Source organism: Narcine bancroftii, chromosome 1 (genome assembly GCF_036971445.1).
Source record: "Narcine bancroftii isolate sNarBan1 chromosome 1, sNarBan1.hap1, whole genome shotgun sequence".
NCBI lineage: Eukaryota > Metazoa > Chordata > Chondrichthyes > Torpediniformes > Narcinidae > Narcine > Narcine bancroftii.
In genome coordinates this window covers 484,895,477-484,912,140 of record NC_091469.1, presented here as the reverse complement: position 1 = coordinate 484,912,140, position 16,664 = coordinate 484,895,477, and the positions used below count along the sequence as shown (strand labels likewise).

General features: G+C 42.6%; 1 long non-coding RNA gene across 1 annotated transcript in view; it reads right to left on the bottom strand.

Moving 5' to 3' along the window:
* Nucleotides 1-16,664, bottom strand: part of LOC138751936 (uncharacterized) — a 114,132-nt gene that overhangs the window by 34,152 nt on the left and 63,316 nt on the right. Inside the window, exon 2 of the long non-coding RNA XR_011350271.1 lies at nucleotides 15,367-15,511. This is a non-coding gene — a long non-coding RNA (uncharacterized lncRNA). The remainder of the gene's footprint in view (nucleotides 1-15,366; nucleotides 15,512-16,664) is intronic.

Genomic DNA, 16,664 nt, shown 5'->3' with positions numbered 1-16,664 from the left:
AACTCCCTACAACATTCCAATGCGGTGAGCAATTGCAATACAAAAATATCCTTTCCATTAAAGGGTGGGCCCTATCATGAGAGTGAGAACAAGAGGTGGCTTTCCATATAGATCTATCAAGTTCAAATTCAAGTTTATTGTCACAACTATCCAGTTGAAGTGAGAGTTTGTTTTGCAATGCAATCCAGTTAATCGAGTGTATGTTATAAGGCAACCTGAGAGTTAGCAGAAAGACAACATTCCTGGCATGAAGCAAAAACGAAATGCTGGCAGAAACTCAACAGGTCAAACAATGTTCTTTATAGAGAAATGATCGATGGTACTCGGAGACTTGTGAGGAGTATAAACATGCTTTTATTAGCTTACAACTAACGGCTGGTATCTACAATAGTCTTCAGGTAAATCGGAGGTAAGGCAGGAAAGCAGGGTTTATATCGGGACTGACAGGGACGGGGCCAAGAGGAAGGGTTGGCCATCTAATCTATATATAGACAGTGAATTCCACTTCACTGCGATACATAACCAACATTTCTGGTTTGAGCCCTTTATCGAGTTATGGAAAATGTCGGCAGGTACCCAAACAAGATTGTGGGCGGCAGGGGGAGGGGAGGGGTAGGAGCACAGACCCAAAGGAAGGAGGTAATAGGTGAATAAGGGAGGGAGGGCACACCAGCAAGCAGGGGGAGGAGGGAATAGCCAGGGAAGGGGTGGCGAGCTGGAGGAAAGAAGACAAGGAGAAAGAGAAGGGAGGGAGAACAGAGAGTAGATTAGCAGAAACCATCTGGTTAGAGACTGCCCAGGTAGAAAATCAAGTGTTGTTCCTCCAATTTATGGGTGGTCTTGGTGGAATAGTACATGAGGTCATTGACAGACATGTGAGCATGATAGTGGGGTGTGTATTTGAAATGGTTGGCTACTGGGAGAACCCTGTCACTGATTCAGACAGAGTGAAGGTGCTCAGCGAAGCAATCTCCCAGTCTCCGCCCAGTCTCTCTGATGTAGAGAAGGCCACAAAGGGAGCATCAGATGCAGATCAGTCCTGCGGATACACAAGTGAAGTGTTGCTTCACTTGAAAGGAGTGTTTGGAGCCCCAAATAGTGGTGAGGGAGGAGGTGTGGGTGCAAGTGTAGCACTTACTGCGGCTAAGGGAGAAGGTGCCAGCAAAGGGGTGGGGGGTGGGAAATGATTGGTGGGGAGGGATGAGAGGATGAGGGAGTCACGGAGGGAGTGATCCCTACAAAAGACAGAGAATGGAGGAGAGGGGAAGATGTGTCTAGTGATGGGATCATGTTATAGGTGGTGGAAATTACGAAGGATAATGTGTTGGATGCGGTGGCTGCTGGGGTAGTAGGTGAGGGAAGGGGAATCTGGTGTTTGTTACATCTGGGGCAGAGTGGGCCAGGACCAATGTGCAGGAAATAAAGGAAATTACTGATGTAGCATTTGTTCATGAGTCTGATGATGGTGGGGAAGAAACTAGCCTGGAATATGATGGTATCCAACCTCATACTTGTGAATCCTCTTCCTGATGAAATGAGGTGAAGAGAGTTGATGAGATGAGGTGAAGAGAGTTGATGAGAGCGAGTCGAGTCATTTGATATGTTGCTAGGTTTTGGTAAGGCAGCAGTAGGAGGGTGGTTTGTGTGATGACATGGACATGGGTGGACTTGGACAGGTCTTTGGACATTGAAGGAGAGGTTGTTGGCCTTGATGTTGACTCATCTTTGCTTGAGATCCGGCCTCAACGATGATGTCATTGGATGGAATGGAGTGGTGTTGGGCCATACATTTATGGCATCCCTTAGCTCTTGCATTGTGTTTGTACATTTTGTGAATTCTCCTCTCTCCGATTCATCTCCCCATGTCATATGAGATGCAAACTTTTAGTAAGAGCACAGTGATAACCCTCCAATGAATCCCACAGAGTAGTTAACCATATAACCATTTACGGAATGGAAACAGGCCATGTTGGCCTTTCTAGTCCGCACCGGGTCACTGATTTTGTGCGCCCTCTTCAGGCAATGGTCCCGATGGGTTTGGCCCTCGAATTCCAACTTCAATGGCTGAATTCTTCCGTTATTCCACCTTGGCAAACTCCAAGAGTCTCGTTTGCAAAACGTTTTCTGGCCCAAATGATCAAGATTATTTTTTTGCTACTTGGATGATAAAGAAGTGAAGATCTTGGATAGGTGTGCACCAACAACAACCTCACACTTAATGTCACCAAAACCAAGGAGGAGATTGTTGACTTCAGGAAAGGAAAACGAGAGGTGTACGATCCAGTGATCATTGGGAGATAAGAGGTGGAGAGGATGAGCAAATTTAAGTTCTTGGGGGTCACTAACTAGAAGGACTTTTCCTGGACCCAACATACTAATGGCATCATGAAGAAAGCACGTCAGTGCCTCTGCTTCCTCAGGTGTTGGTGGAGGTTTGGCATGAGATTGGAAACTCTGGTACATTTCTACAGATGTGTGGTGGAAAGTGTGCTGACCAGCTGCATCACGATCTGGTATGGGAACACCAATGCCCCGAGTGAAAAGCCCTGCAAAAGGTAGTGGACAGAGCCCAAGACATCACAGGTAAAACCCTACCCACCATCGAGAACATCTAGAGAGCTGCTGCAATCTTCAAGGATCCACACCACCCCGTATATACTCTATACTCGCTGCTGCTATCAGGAAAGAGGTACAGGTGCCACAAGATTCATATCATCAGCTGCTCCCCCTCCACCATCAGACTCCTCAAAAGGACTTATTTAAGGACTCTTAATTTTGCCTCTTTCTTTCTCTCTCTCTTTCTGTATTGCACGGCCAGTTTGTTTATATTTCTTTATTTGCTTATATATGTATATTGTGTACAGGTTTTTTTTGGCACTGCCAAAAGTAGTAATACTGCCTCACCTGCAGGAAAAGGAATCTCAGGGTTGTATGTGCTGTCATGTATGTACTTTGATAATAAATCTGAATCTGGACTCACGACTTTATATGAGACTGAGTCACGTAGGAAGTGTTTTTACATGTGTGTACAGAGTGGAAAGACCTCCTTGTGCTGCTTATCTTTCCTTTCATGTGGCTATCTTCTCCAGCAAGAGGAACAATATCTGCCCCTGTTTGAAAACAAAAATGCTGGAGGATCTCAACAGATCTCTCAGCGTCCATAGGAGATAAAGATATAACCAACGTTTCGGGCCTGAGCCTAAGAACGCTGTGAGACCTGCTTAGTTCCTTCAGCAGTTTTGTGGTTTTACTACAATCACAGCGTCTGCAGACTTTCGTGTTTCACTCTGCTCATTTGAGATAGGTTCCCATGTTGTGCATGGAAGGCAGACATAGAAACCATGACTAAATGGAAAAGATTATGAAAGCAGTATTATTTTAAGGGCATAAGTGAAGGGAAATCTCTGCTGACGATGAAGGACCTCAGCAATTGAGAGGCAGTTTTGGGCTCCTCATTTAAGAAAGAATGTCCTGACATTGAGAACAGTTCAGAGGAAGTCCACAAGGGATGATTCCGGGAATGAACGGGTTATTATATGAGGAGTGTTTGACAGCTCTTGGCATGTACTCATTGGAATTTAGGAGAATGAAACATAGAAGATAGGAGCAGGAGTAGGTCATTCGGCCCCACGAGCACGCTCTGCCATTCAGAGATCATGGCTGATCTTAAAGTTCAGTACCCCGTCCCTGCCTTCTCCCCGTAACCCCTAACTCCCTTATACTGAAGAAATATATCTAATTCCCTCCTAAATATATTCAATGAACCTGCCTCCACTGCTCTCTGTGGCAATGAATTCCACAGATTCACCACCCTCTGGGTAAAGAAATTCCTCCTTATCTTGGTTCTAAATGGTTTGCCTATTATCCTCGATAATAGGACTCCCCCACCATTGGAAATATCCCTTCCGCATCCATTCTGTCCAGTCCTGCCAGAATTTTATATGGGGGGGGGAATATCTTATTAAAACCTTTCGAATGTTGAAAGGTGTGGACAGCGTAGATGTAGAAAGGTTGTTTCCTGTAGTGGGAGAGCTTAGGACAAGAGGGCACAACCTCAGGATTGGAGGGTATTGTGGTGAAACACCCCTGTATACCGTTACTTGGATTCTGGGACTGTGTATATGATTGGCTCACCTTCCCTCAGTGACTCCACCTCCTGGAATCCTCTAATGAAGGCAGTTAAGCCAGATCCCTCCCTCAGTACGAGTCCTAGGATCAGGCCAGAACAGGAGCATGGTCCAAGTCTTATGGTATTAAAAGTCCAGCAACTCCAGCCTTTTGGTATTATTGATAGTGTTATCAATTTTAATATCATAAAATTTTCTGCCACGGACCAGCTGCTCAAGCCGGACAAACTAGATATTGATCCACAAATGCCCGACCCCCACCCCCAGACCAATTCAAGCTCTGGCTTATCTGTTTCAATGATTTCTTGCACACCAGCACTCAAGTCATGAGTATTGTAAGGTAAAAACATCATGAGATGGGACCAGAGAAGGAGTCACCCAGTACTAAGGAGTAACAGAATGCAGATGTGACCTTGTACACTCAAGATAAGCGTGGCACTAACAAGCTGATGAGCAGCAGACTAACAGTGAAGGGTAGCAACAGCTTATTCATTGGACAGTGTAATGGTATGATAATTTACTAAGTATGTGTCCTGAGGTATAAAAAAACACCACTTGCTGATATCAGGAGAATGCGCCTTCTCCAACTAACACTGTTAGTTGTAAGTGTTACAATCCGGTAATAAAGAACCTTGATTTCGACTCAGTCTGGTGTCTGACTCACTCATTCTTGAACAAAGCAGACCTAACAGTACCAACGATAACAAACTATGCTTGCTGTGAGCAAGTGTCAGCCATTGGGTTTACATCTTCATCAGAAGCAGCATGAGGTTCGACAAGGCCATGAGTAAACTCTAAAGCAAGTACAGCCCCAAGACTAATGCGGTCTACACCAGGCACCTCCTCAAAATGGGCAAGCAACGGCCTGGTGAGCCCCTTAAGTTCATTTGGACCCTGCATGAACTTGAGCATGCATGTGGCTGTAAAGACATGACTGCTGAAGTCTACATAGATGAGCTCATCCAGGATGCCTGCGTAGTGAGCATCCGCTCAGACTATATCCGCCGGTGGCTACTGGAACTTGATGAACTAATCTTGGAAAGAGCCATCGAGGTCACCCAAATGCTGGATGTCGCCCTCTGTAACTTGGACTCCTTTGCATCTGACAAAGCAGCTACTTCATGATGAACATGGGTGCTGCCATATTGGGATGCGGGTTCCATTCCACTGCAGCACAGGGGTGTCCCAACTACTGCTGCCATGGAACCCCTGTGGTCAATTGAAGCCCCCCCCCGGAAGTTCTGTCCAGCCAAAGAAGCGATATGCTCAGGGTGCAGGAAGAAAGGGCACTCCATTAAAGTACGTAGTCCAGATCCCCTCTCCCGAGCAGCACCACGTGCAGACAGTGGGGGCAGCTATATTAGCCGACGTCACTTCCGCCACCACTTCCGTCCCTGAACAACAGTACTGCTTGCATGCCGTGGAAGCTGCCATCTTCCCAGTCCAGGCCGTGGGCGCAATTTCACTGGTCAGATCCTAACAGTGACTCCAACAGGGTACTGGCATCCATTACACTTGATCTGCAAAGCCCTCTCCAACTTGCTTGCTTGATAAAGGAAGTCAAAATAAACAGACACCCCATTACCTGCCTGTTCGACAGAGGCAGCACCAAAAAATTTGTGCACCCTGATGCAATGTGGGACTGTTTGCTCATGATGAGTCCATCCAGTTGCAAGATAACCCAGGCATCCAGTTAGCAGTCGGCTGAGACTCTTGGCTACTGCATGATATCACTAACTCTTCAGGGCGCTTACCTATGCCAATTTTAAACTGTTGGTCATTTCCCAACTCTGCGCACTAGTAATCATGGAGTTGGACTGCTTGTGATCAAGAGTATCACTTTGGAATTCGATTGCCCCATCCTCCTCTCAGTCTGTAACCACCAATTTTAAATGACCTTCCCTCCCTTCCACACGTGACCAATCGGCATACTGCAACCCCCCCACAATGTCTAACCTGTGGGCGATCCACCCTCTGGGTACCTCCCCCCACCCATTAGCTAACCTCACTCCCAACTGCAAGCCGATCACCACCAAAAGCAGGAGAACAGGGCATTCATCAAGTCAGAGATGCAATGGCTGCTGGCTGAGGGTATCAGCCCCTAGAGGGCACAAGCCCCTGGAGGGCCAAGGTCACGTGGTGAAGAACAGGGAAAAACTCCACATGGTTGTAGACTACAGTCAAACCATAAACCAGTTCACACAGCTGGGTGCGTACCCACTTCCCCACATTACCAATGTGGTAAATCAGATTATCTAATTCTCTACCATTAATTTAAAATCAGTGCATCATCAACTCCCTATCCGCCCGGAGGACTGTCAGTACACCACATTCGAGGTAGGCGGTTGCCTCTACCACTTACTAAGGGTCCCTTTCAGGGTCACCAATGGGGTCTCCGTTTTCCATCTGGAAATGGACCAGATAGTAGACCAGCACAGGCTCAAGGCCACGTTCCCATACTTAGATAATGAGACCATTTGTGGTCATGTGGGACCATGACACAAACCTGGAGAAATTCCTCCAGAAGGCCAAGGCTCTCAACACATATAATAAAGCCGGATGTGTGTTCCACACATCACGCCTGGCCATTCTTGGTTGCATTGCAGAACATGGCGTCATTGGGCCAGACCCCGACCGTATGTGCCCCTGATGGAACTCCCTCACCCTCGCAGCCTCAAGGATCTGAAAAGGATGCCTTGGGTTTTTTTCTTACTTTGCACAGTGGGTTCCCAATTACACTGACAAGGCCTGGTGAAAGCTTCATCCTTCCCACTCCCAGGGTAGCTCAGGAGGCCTTCATCCTCATTAAAGGGGTTATCACCAACGGCATGATACATGTTGTGGATGAGCTCACCCCTTTCCAGGTGGAGAGCAATCCCCTTGATTTCGCCCTAGTGGCCACTCTCAACCAAGTGGGCAGACCAGTAGCATTCTTCTCACACACCCTCCATGGCCCCAAGGTCCAACATTCCTCCATTGAGAAGGAGGCCTAAACAATCATTGAGGCGGTATGCCACTGGAGGGACAACCTGGCCGGTAAACGATTTACCCTGCTGACTGGCCAACATGCAGTTGCATTCATGCCCAACAACAAACAATGGGGAAAAATCAAAAATGATTAAATCCTGATGTGGAGGATAGAACTCTCCACCTATAATTACAATATCCTATACTGGCCTGGGAAGCTCAACGAGCCCCTGGATGCCTTGTCCTGGGGGACATGCACCAGCTCATAGTGTGACCAGCTCCAATCCCTCCACGATAAGCTCTGCACCCCAAGGTCACAAGGTTTTTTCATTTTGTCAGGGCCAAAAACCAACCCTATTCCATCGATGACGTCTGGACCCTGACTAGAAACTGCCAGGTTTGCACCAAATGCAAACCACATTTCTACAGGCCCGACAAGTCACATCTGATCAAGGCTACTCAACCCTTTAAGTGCCTGAGTGTGGATTTCAAGGGGCCCCTGCCCTTGCCCAATCAGAACCTGTACTTCCTCAACATTGTTGATGAGTACTCCTGTTTACTCTTTGCCATCCCCTGCCCTGATACTACCACAGCCACTGTTAAAAGGCACTATGCGGCATCTTCGCCCTATTTGGGTACCCAAGCTACATCCACAGGGATTGGGGGTCTTCTTTTATGAGGAACGAGCTGCGACAGTACCTTTTGCATGGGGCATAGCCACCAGCAGAACCCTCAAGGGAATGGCCAGGTGGAGCTGGAGAATGCTATGATATGGAAGGCAGTCATTCTATCATTAAGGTCCAGGGGTCGACCCATCTCCCAGTGGCAGGAAGTCCTCCCCAATGCCCTCCAAGCAATCAGATCCCTCCTGTGTACTGCTACCAATGCCACACCTAATGAAAGACTGTTTTCCTTCCCCAGGACATCATTGTTGGGGATAATGCTAACATACTGGCTGATGTCCCCAGGTCAAGTCCTGCTCAGGAGGCATGTACAGGACCACAAGACCAACCCATTGGTCGAGAAATTCCACCTCCTGCATGCCAACCTCCAGTATGCCTATGTGGCATACCCAGATGGACATGAGGACACAATTTCTGTTCAGAACCTGGATGGCGCAGAAGACCCAGCACCATCTCCCACACCCAGTGAACCCCCTTCCCCAATCCCGTACCCAGGCACCCTACCCCCAACCTAGGCACCAGCTGCTATGACCACCATGGCCTATCCCCACCACCCCACCCTGACCACCGCACCGTCCAACCAGCCCTCATCCCAGGATACACCAACTGCCGACATACTCCTACCAGACTGGGAACCTGCAGCTGCACCACAGCTGTCACCATGGCGATCCACAAGGAACAGAAGACCACCGGACCAGCTGAACTTGCGATAGACACTGGACTTTTCTGTCCTGGGACTTTTAATTTAAAAGAAGGGATGAATGTGGTGATACACCACTGTACACTGTTACTTGGTTACTGGTACTGTGCATATGTTTGGTTCATACGGAGTCGATGACTCCACCTCCTGGAATCTCCGAATAAAGGCAGTTGAGCCAAATCCCATCCTCACTACGAGTCTTGGGATCAGGCCAGGACAGGAGCATGGTCCAAGTCTTATGGTATTAAAAAGCTATCATCCAGCAACTCCAGCCTTTTGGTATTATTGATAGTGTATCAGGTGTCTGCTTAGAATAGAGAAGCGGAGAAATCTCCTCAGCCAGAGGGTGGTAAACCTGTAGAATTTGTTGCCTCAGGTGGGTTGTGGAGACCAGATCATTGGGTATATTTAAGGCAGAGACTGATAGGCTCTTAATTAGCCAGGGCATCTGGGGAGAAGGCCGGGCAGTGAGGCTGAGTGGGAAAATGAAACAGGCCATGTACGTACCGGAGTTGTAGGTTAATTGGGCGACACAGACTCGTGGACCAAAATGGCCTTTTACTGTGCTGTATGTCTAAATTAAAAATTAAAAGGTTGCCCACCTCTGGTATATACCCTCATCAAATACTCAAAAGCAAATAGGTAGGAAGATAACATGATGTTAGTCCCACTCCCTTGCTTTGTCTCCCCCGTTTAACAATTATTACTGTGAGGAACTATCCAGTTTCCTTTTCAAAGTTATCTGCTTCTGATCAGTTTCAACCCCATGTGTTCTGTCCCGTGGAATACTTGTAGCTTGACAAATGGACTCCAATCTTAAAAAGCCAAATGTTGACCTACCTGATCAGATAGGAAATATTCATGTAATTAATACAGGCTGATCAAACATTTGCAACAAAGATGTAAAAGGACACTGGGCCTACTGACTGCACCTCCCAGCTCCTGATGCAGTGCAAGTCCAAATGCTTGCTTAAGATGAACTTGTACTGACAATAACCACACCAGCAGTGGGAGTATAAGACAGCTTTAATAAACTAATATGTACACTAAGAGGTCTTGTCTCTCTGCAAGACGAACCTGGAAGGCTAGACTGTAGCTCTGGACTCCTTTATAGACAAGGTCACCAGGATGACCCCTGGTGACCTAGTGGTGTCATTACATATCACCACAGAACTGAGCTTGATGTTTTTGAGTTCTGAATGAGAAAATAACTGATAATCAGCTTTGTATTTAATTAAGAGAAAGGTGTGCTGTATCCTTAAATGCAGTAAATATTTGATTGGTTTAGGCAGGGTCAATTAACCTACTTTGATGTGCATATTTGAAGATTGAGTCATGCCACAGCAAGCAAAAGAAACTTGAATTTAGAACCAGCTCTTTTGTAAGTGGGTTTAACCTTATTCATGATCTTGCTCACACCTTTCCCCTGTTGCTTATCATCGCCTTTCTCTGCCCACAATTTGTTCAATTATTTCTCTTGGGAGCAAAGGTCCCTTGGAAGATCAGAAGGGAGAGTTAATAATGGGTACAGCAGAAATGGTTGAGGCCTTGAATAAGTATTTTGTGTCAGTCTTCATAGCGGTGATGTGAAGGAAGCGACAGGAGTTGGGACTGCAATACAAATGCTATCACTAAATAGAGTGCTGGGTAAAATAGTTGTTCCCTGATCCTGATGGAAGGCATCCCAGGATACTGAAAGGAATAGCAAAAGATGCTTTTGAGGTAATTTACCAAAATTTTCTGGACTCTGGGCTGATCAGCCATGAGCAGATACAACGGGCCAGATGGCCGACTCCTATTGCTGTTTCTCATGTTCTTCTTCAGATACAGGTACAAGATTCCAGCAACTTAGAAACATTCAAACCCCTGTGATTTGAGGAACAAGTTTAGCGGGTCCAAGAATGACAAGTTTGGGCACAAATTGATTGCAGGTAGTCTCCAATTTACGACCGTGTTCAGATGTGATATCACACCACTATTTAACAAAGGATGTAGACAAAAGGAAGATTTCTATAACAATTAACAACATCTGTAATCAGGAAAATGTTTGAAGATATAATTAAGGTATCTGTATAGATATTGTTCCATCAGGCAGATGCAGCATGAATTACGGAAGGGCGGTCGTGATTAACACATTTACCAAAGATTTTTGTGGATATAATGAGTAGAGTGGATAGAGGGGAACAGGTGAATGCTGTCTACTTTCCAGAAGGCATTTGATAAGGCACTACATAAAAGACCTTTGCAGAAGAATACATGGAGTTTGGTGTAAAATGAAGAGAAGATATCCAACAGAAGGAGTTTGGTGTAAAATGAAGAGAAGATATCCAACAGAAGGAGTTTGGTGTAAAATGAAGAGAAGATATCCAACAGAAGGAGTTTGGTGTAAAATGAAGAGAAGATATCCAACAGAAAGAGTTTGGTTTAAAATGAAGAGAAGATATCCAACAGAAAGAGTTTGGTGTAAAATGAAGAGAAGCTATCCAACAGAAGGAGTTTGGTGTAAAATGAAGAGAAGATATCCAACAGAAGGAGTTTGGTGTAAAATGAAGAGAAAATATCCAACAGAAAGAGTTTGGTTTAAAATGAAGAGAAGATATCCAACAGAAAGAGTTTGGTGTAAAATGAAGAGAAGCTATCCAACAGAAGGAGTTTGGTGTAAAATGAAGAGAAGATATCCAACAGAAGAGGTTTGGTGTAAAATGAAGAGAAGATATCCAACAGAAAGAGTTTGGTTTAAAATGAAGAGAAGATATCCAACAGAAAGAGTTTGGTGTAAAATGAAGAGAAGCTATCCAACAGAAGAGGTTTGGTGTAAAATGAAGAGAAGATATCCAACAGAAAGAGTTTGGTGTAAAATGAAGAGAAGATATCCAACAGAAGAGGTTTGGTGTAAAATGAAGAGAAGATATCCAACAGAAGGTAGAGAGTTGGAGTAAATGGACATTTCTCTGGTAGGCTATCAGGGTGCCACAGGGGTTGGTGCTGGGCCTGCAACTGTCCTCAATTTCCATAAATGATTTGGAGGGGACCAAGTGTACCATATGTAAGTTTACTGATGGCACTAAATTGAGTGAAAAAGCAAATGGTGTGGAAGTTACAGGGAGTCTGCAAAGAGATAATAGGGTAAAAATTGGCAGATGGAGTACAACATTGGAACACATGAGGTCCTCCACTTTGCAAGAAAAAAATAATAGATTGGATTATTATTTAAACAGTGTAATATTGCAGCAGGCTAGTATGCAGAGATTTGGGAGTGTTTGTGCATGAATCACAAAAAGCTTGGCTTGCAGATGCAATAGATACTCAAATAAACAAATGGAATGTTAGCCTTAATTACTAGAAGGATTGAATTTAAGGGCAGGGAGTTTCTGCTGTAACTGTGCTGTTCTGTGAGTACTGTGTGCAGTTTTGGTCTCCTTGCTTGAGAAAGGATATACTGTGTGTCTGGCACCAATGGGGATAAGTAGATGCTGGATAAGTGAATTTTCTGGATGGTTGAGAATGCATGTTGAGTTCTTAGTGAAGTAATGGTGAGGTGTGCCAATTTTAAACTTCCACTTTTTTTGCCAGTTGCTTGAATTGTGGAAAACAAGGATTTTATGTATTTATCATAAAGGGGGGTGGGTGGCAGTTGCATTGAAGGTTCACCAGGTTGATTTCGGGAATGAGGGGGTTAAGTCTATGAGGAGAGATTAAGCTGTCTGGGATTATACGATGGAATTTCGAAGAATAGAAACAAAATTATGAAAGGAATAGATAAGATAAAAGCAGAAAAGTTGTTTCCACTGATAGGTGAAACCAGAATTAGGGGACCTGGCCTCCAAATTCAGGGAGAAGATTCAAGACAGGATAAGGAACAACTGCTACTCTAGGTGAATCTGTGGAATTGTCTGCCCAAGGAAGCAGTTGAGGCTGCCTCATTAAATATATCTAAGTCACAGATCTCTGAAATTTTGGCTTTTGATCTGTGTAACTTTTGTGGGGTAAAGTATACTTGGTGTAAAAAATTATACTGAACCAGTCCATATCTGAAATTTTTATTGATGTCAAGCTTTCCTTACACCAATCTGACTAGATTCTTTCTGAAATCACTACACCCAAGTCCGACTTCTATCTTTCCCTTGACCTCTGCAACACTAGTTTTTGCACTTTCACTCTGGAGAGCATAGTACATTTTTGTTATAAATTTGGATGTATTCCCCATCCAAACTGTTCATTCAGTTTCACTAATTTCAGGTAGGTCCACAACTTTCTCTTAAGAATGATCTAAGCTGGAGAAAACAGAAGAAGGTCCCACTGGCCACTCCTATTTGTGTTTTAATTGTTCAAAGGGCATGAGCTCCTTCTGTGTAACACTCCTTAATGTATCTTATACCTTTGTCATACCATGAATTTATCATGAATAATACATTTATATACAATGATGCTTTTATTGATATCCCTACTTTTTTTTCCAATACATTCATTAATTTCTTGCCACGTTCTAATCATATATATAAGAATGGGGTTATCTTTTTTTTTCTTTAGTGATTTTAAACTCCATCTATAGATAAAGTCCTTTGAGTACATTCCCATTTAACCAAGACAAGGGTTGTCTTCAGTGAAGAAAGCTGTAAGAAATCTAGCCTCTGCAGCTAGGTAATTTTTAAAAAAAATCTGGAAGCCTGTCCCATGTCAGTTTTTCCAATGCAATTCTTGGTACCTTATTGTTCCATAGAAACTGTCTAATATAGTTGTTTAGTAGCATAAATATTTTTTAGGTAATGGAATAAGCAGCGATTGAAAAAGTTATTGCAATCTTGGCATTACTTTCATTTTGACGCAGTTAACCCTCCCCACAAAGTAATCAGTAAGTCTCTCCATTTCTGTAGGTCTCTTTCTATCTTCTCAAGAAGAGGAACAGAATTTATTGTCAGTTCCTATTCCAAGATATTTTATTCCATCTGTCTTACATTTAAATGTACTTCCTTTTTGCTATCTTTCATATTCAAAATTTGTTAATGGCATTATCTCACTTTTATCCATATTTATTTTGTAACCTGATATTCTTCCATATGTAATTTTTACAAAGATTTAGTTGGTTCTGATAGGTACAATAGCAGATCATCAGTGAATAGACTGATTTTGGTTTCTTCTTGCCCGACTTTGAAGCTCTTTATATCTGGATCCCTTATTACCTCCGCTAAAATCACTAAAATAAAAAGCGCTGGAAACAGGAGGCATCACTGTCTGCTCGATCTACTCAAGGGGAATTGCTGACATCTGATTATTTGTTATTATTTTAGCCTGTGGTTTATGGTATAAAGTTTTTATCCAATTTATAAATATTCTGCCTATACCAAAAATTTCCAGTGTTTTAAATAAAAAAGGCCATTCCTAATGGTCGAATGCTTTTTCCACGTCTAGGATGACTTTAATATTTGGATTTCATTCAGATTTAGTCATGTACATTATATTAAATAATATTCCTTGACTATTTGAGGAATGCCTTTATTTAACAAATCCTGCTTGGTCCACATACATCAGTTTTGCCAAGTATTGTTCTAACCTATTAGCCAGTGCTTTCACTAGTATCTTATAATCAGCATTTAACAGGGATATTGGTCTGTATGACGAAGCTTTTTGTAGGCCCCTATTTTTTTTGGTAAAACTGTAATAATCACAGTTGAGAATGACTCTGGGAAGATTTGTGTTTTCACAGCTTGGTCCAAAACATCCATTAAAAATGGCATTAATAATTCCTTGAATTTCAGGTAGAAATCCATCCTCTCCTAGTGATTTATTTGCCTGTAGGATGCCATGGACCTTTTCGATTTCTTGCCTTATGAAGAGAGGAGGTAATTCCATCCTTTCTCTCTTCCAGCCTTGGAAGTTTGACATTCAACAAAATTCTTCCATTTCGTTCTTATCTCCTAGTAATTCTGATTTGTATAGTTTTGTGTAAAAAGTGTCTAAAAGTATCATTAATTTATTTTTTCTTATATACTAGAGTGTCTTTTTCTGTTTTTATAGCATTTATCATTCTTGATGACTCCTCTGTTTTAATCTGCCAGGCAAAAACTTTGTGTGCCCACTCACCCAACTCATACTATTGTTGTTTAGTTTTTAATATGGCTTTTTCTGTCCTAAATGTTTGTATTGTATTATATCTTAGCTTTTTTATTCTCCAGTAATCTGCATTTTTCTAGTAGTCCTGTTCTGATTTTTAAAAAATTTAATATCCTTTTCCAAACTGTTTATTTCTGTCATGTTCCCTCTTAAGGTTCTTCATACAGGATGTCATTTGTCCCCTTAAATATGCTTTAAGCATGTCTCATATCAGAAAACTATTATTAGTAGATGGCAGATTTGTTGCACAAAATATTTCTATCTGTCTCTTTTTAAATTCGCAGAAGTCTGTTCTTTTAAGCAATGTAGTATTGAGATGCCATATGTATACATTCTCTTGCTTTTCCATTGTTGCTATAGTTAATATTAATGGAGAATGCTCTGATAAAAGCCTCACTAGATATTATGTTTCTATCACTCTACTTTTTAACTGGGCAGACATTAAAAATAAGTCAATCCTTATCTGTGAGTTGTGCACCCTTGAGTAAAAAGAGTAGTCTCTCTCTGGGATTTAATTCCCTCCATAGATCGTTAAGATTTAGATCTTTCATATATGAAATTGTGTTTTTTGCTACTTTCTCCCTCATTATTGTTCTTGCCAATTTATCTGTTTGGGTCCAAGCAGAAATTAAAGTCTCCTCCAACTAATATATTTTGTCTTCCTTCTGCTGTTTTTATGAAGATATCCTTCATAAAGGCTTCATTGTCATAATTCAGGGCAAAAATATTCATAAACGTCCATGCTTCTCCATAAATTTTACAGTGTGCCATTACATACCTTCCAGCTTGATCAATTGAGATATCTTCTATTAACATTGGTGTATTTTTATTAAATAGAATTGCCATCCCTCTTGCCTTTGAACCAAAGGAAGATGATATTTTTTGTCCCACCATCCTCTTTTTAATTTGGTAAGATGTGTTTCCTGCAAAAAAATTATATCAATTTTTAATTTCTTTAAGTATGGCAAGACGCTCTTCCTCTTCACCAGCTTGTTTATCCCGTTAATATTAAGATTAATAAACTTTAGTGTTTTATCCATACCATTTCTCATACAAATATTGTATAACAATTATATCTTGCCTATTGTAACATTTCCCTTTAAGAAACACACACACATCCCTACCTCTGACAGTGACGTTGACAATAGTACCAGGAAGCCCATGAGAAGAGCCCACAGGTTCTTCCAAAGAAGAAGAAACCCTCCCTTTGGCACCATCTTTTAAATTCACTCCTCTCCCGGCACCATCTTCTCCCCCAAAGTTGGCGTTCCCATCTTGCGGTTTTCCTTACCCCCTTTCTATCTTTTCAGAGCTCTCCATATAAACCAAAGTTTTTTTCTTTTAACAGTGAAAACAAGACAGTGCAGTTCTATTCTTCTTTGGCTTGGCTTCGCGGACGAAGATTTATGGAGGGGGTAAATGTCTATTAGTACAAATAGAAAGGTACGTCTTTTGGTTAGTCTCATTTTCAGCCCTTTCAGCTGGTGATTTAAATTTTCATAACTTTCTTAAAACTTCTTCCACTTCTTTATTCTTGAAAATTTGTCAATTATCTTCTGAAACATCCACCCTCAGTGTTGCTGGATAAATAATTGAATATTTAATTTTTAGATCACAGTTGTCTCTTTACCTTGTCACATTCCTTTCTTTGTTTGACCAAGGCAGGACTGAAGTCCTGGGAAAACATTACTTTTGTATTATCCACCACTAATGGGCCATTATTATTTTTTGAATATTCATATGCTGCTCCCAAGAGCGCATCTCTTTCCCGGTAACTTAAAAATCTTACCAGGACTAGTGATGGTCTCTGCTCACTGTTTCTTCTGGGTTCGAGTGTCCACTGAGCCCTTTCAATTTGCAGTTTTACATTTAACAGTTTGCCCCAGCATTTGTGGATCCATGTTTCAAAGAAATTCACTGTGTCTTTTCCTTCTATTCCTTCTCTCAGTCCAATGGCTCTTACATTGTTATGTCAACTAAAAATTTCCATATGGTCGATATTGTCCATCAGTCCTTTCTTTTCTGTGTCCCATATTTTTGCTTTTTCTTCCAGTGCCTTCATCCTGTCTTTTGTTA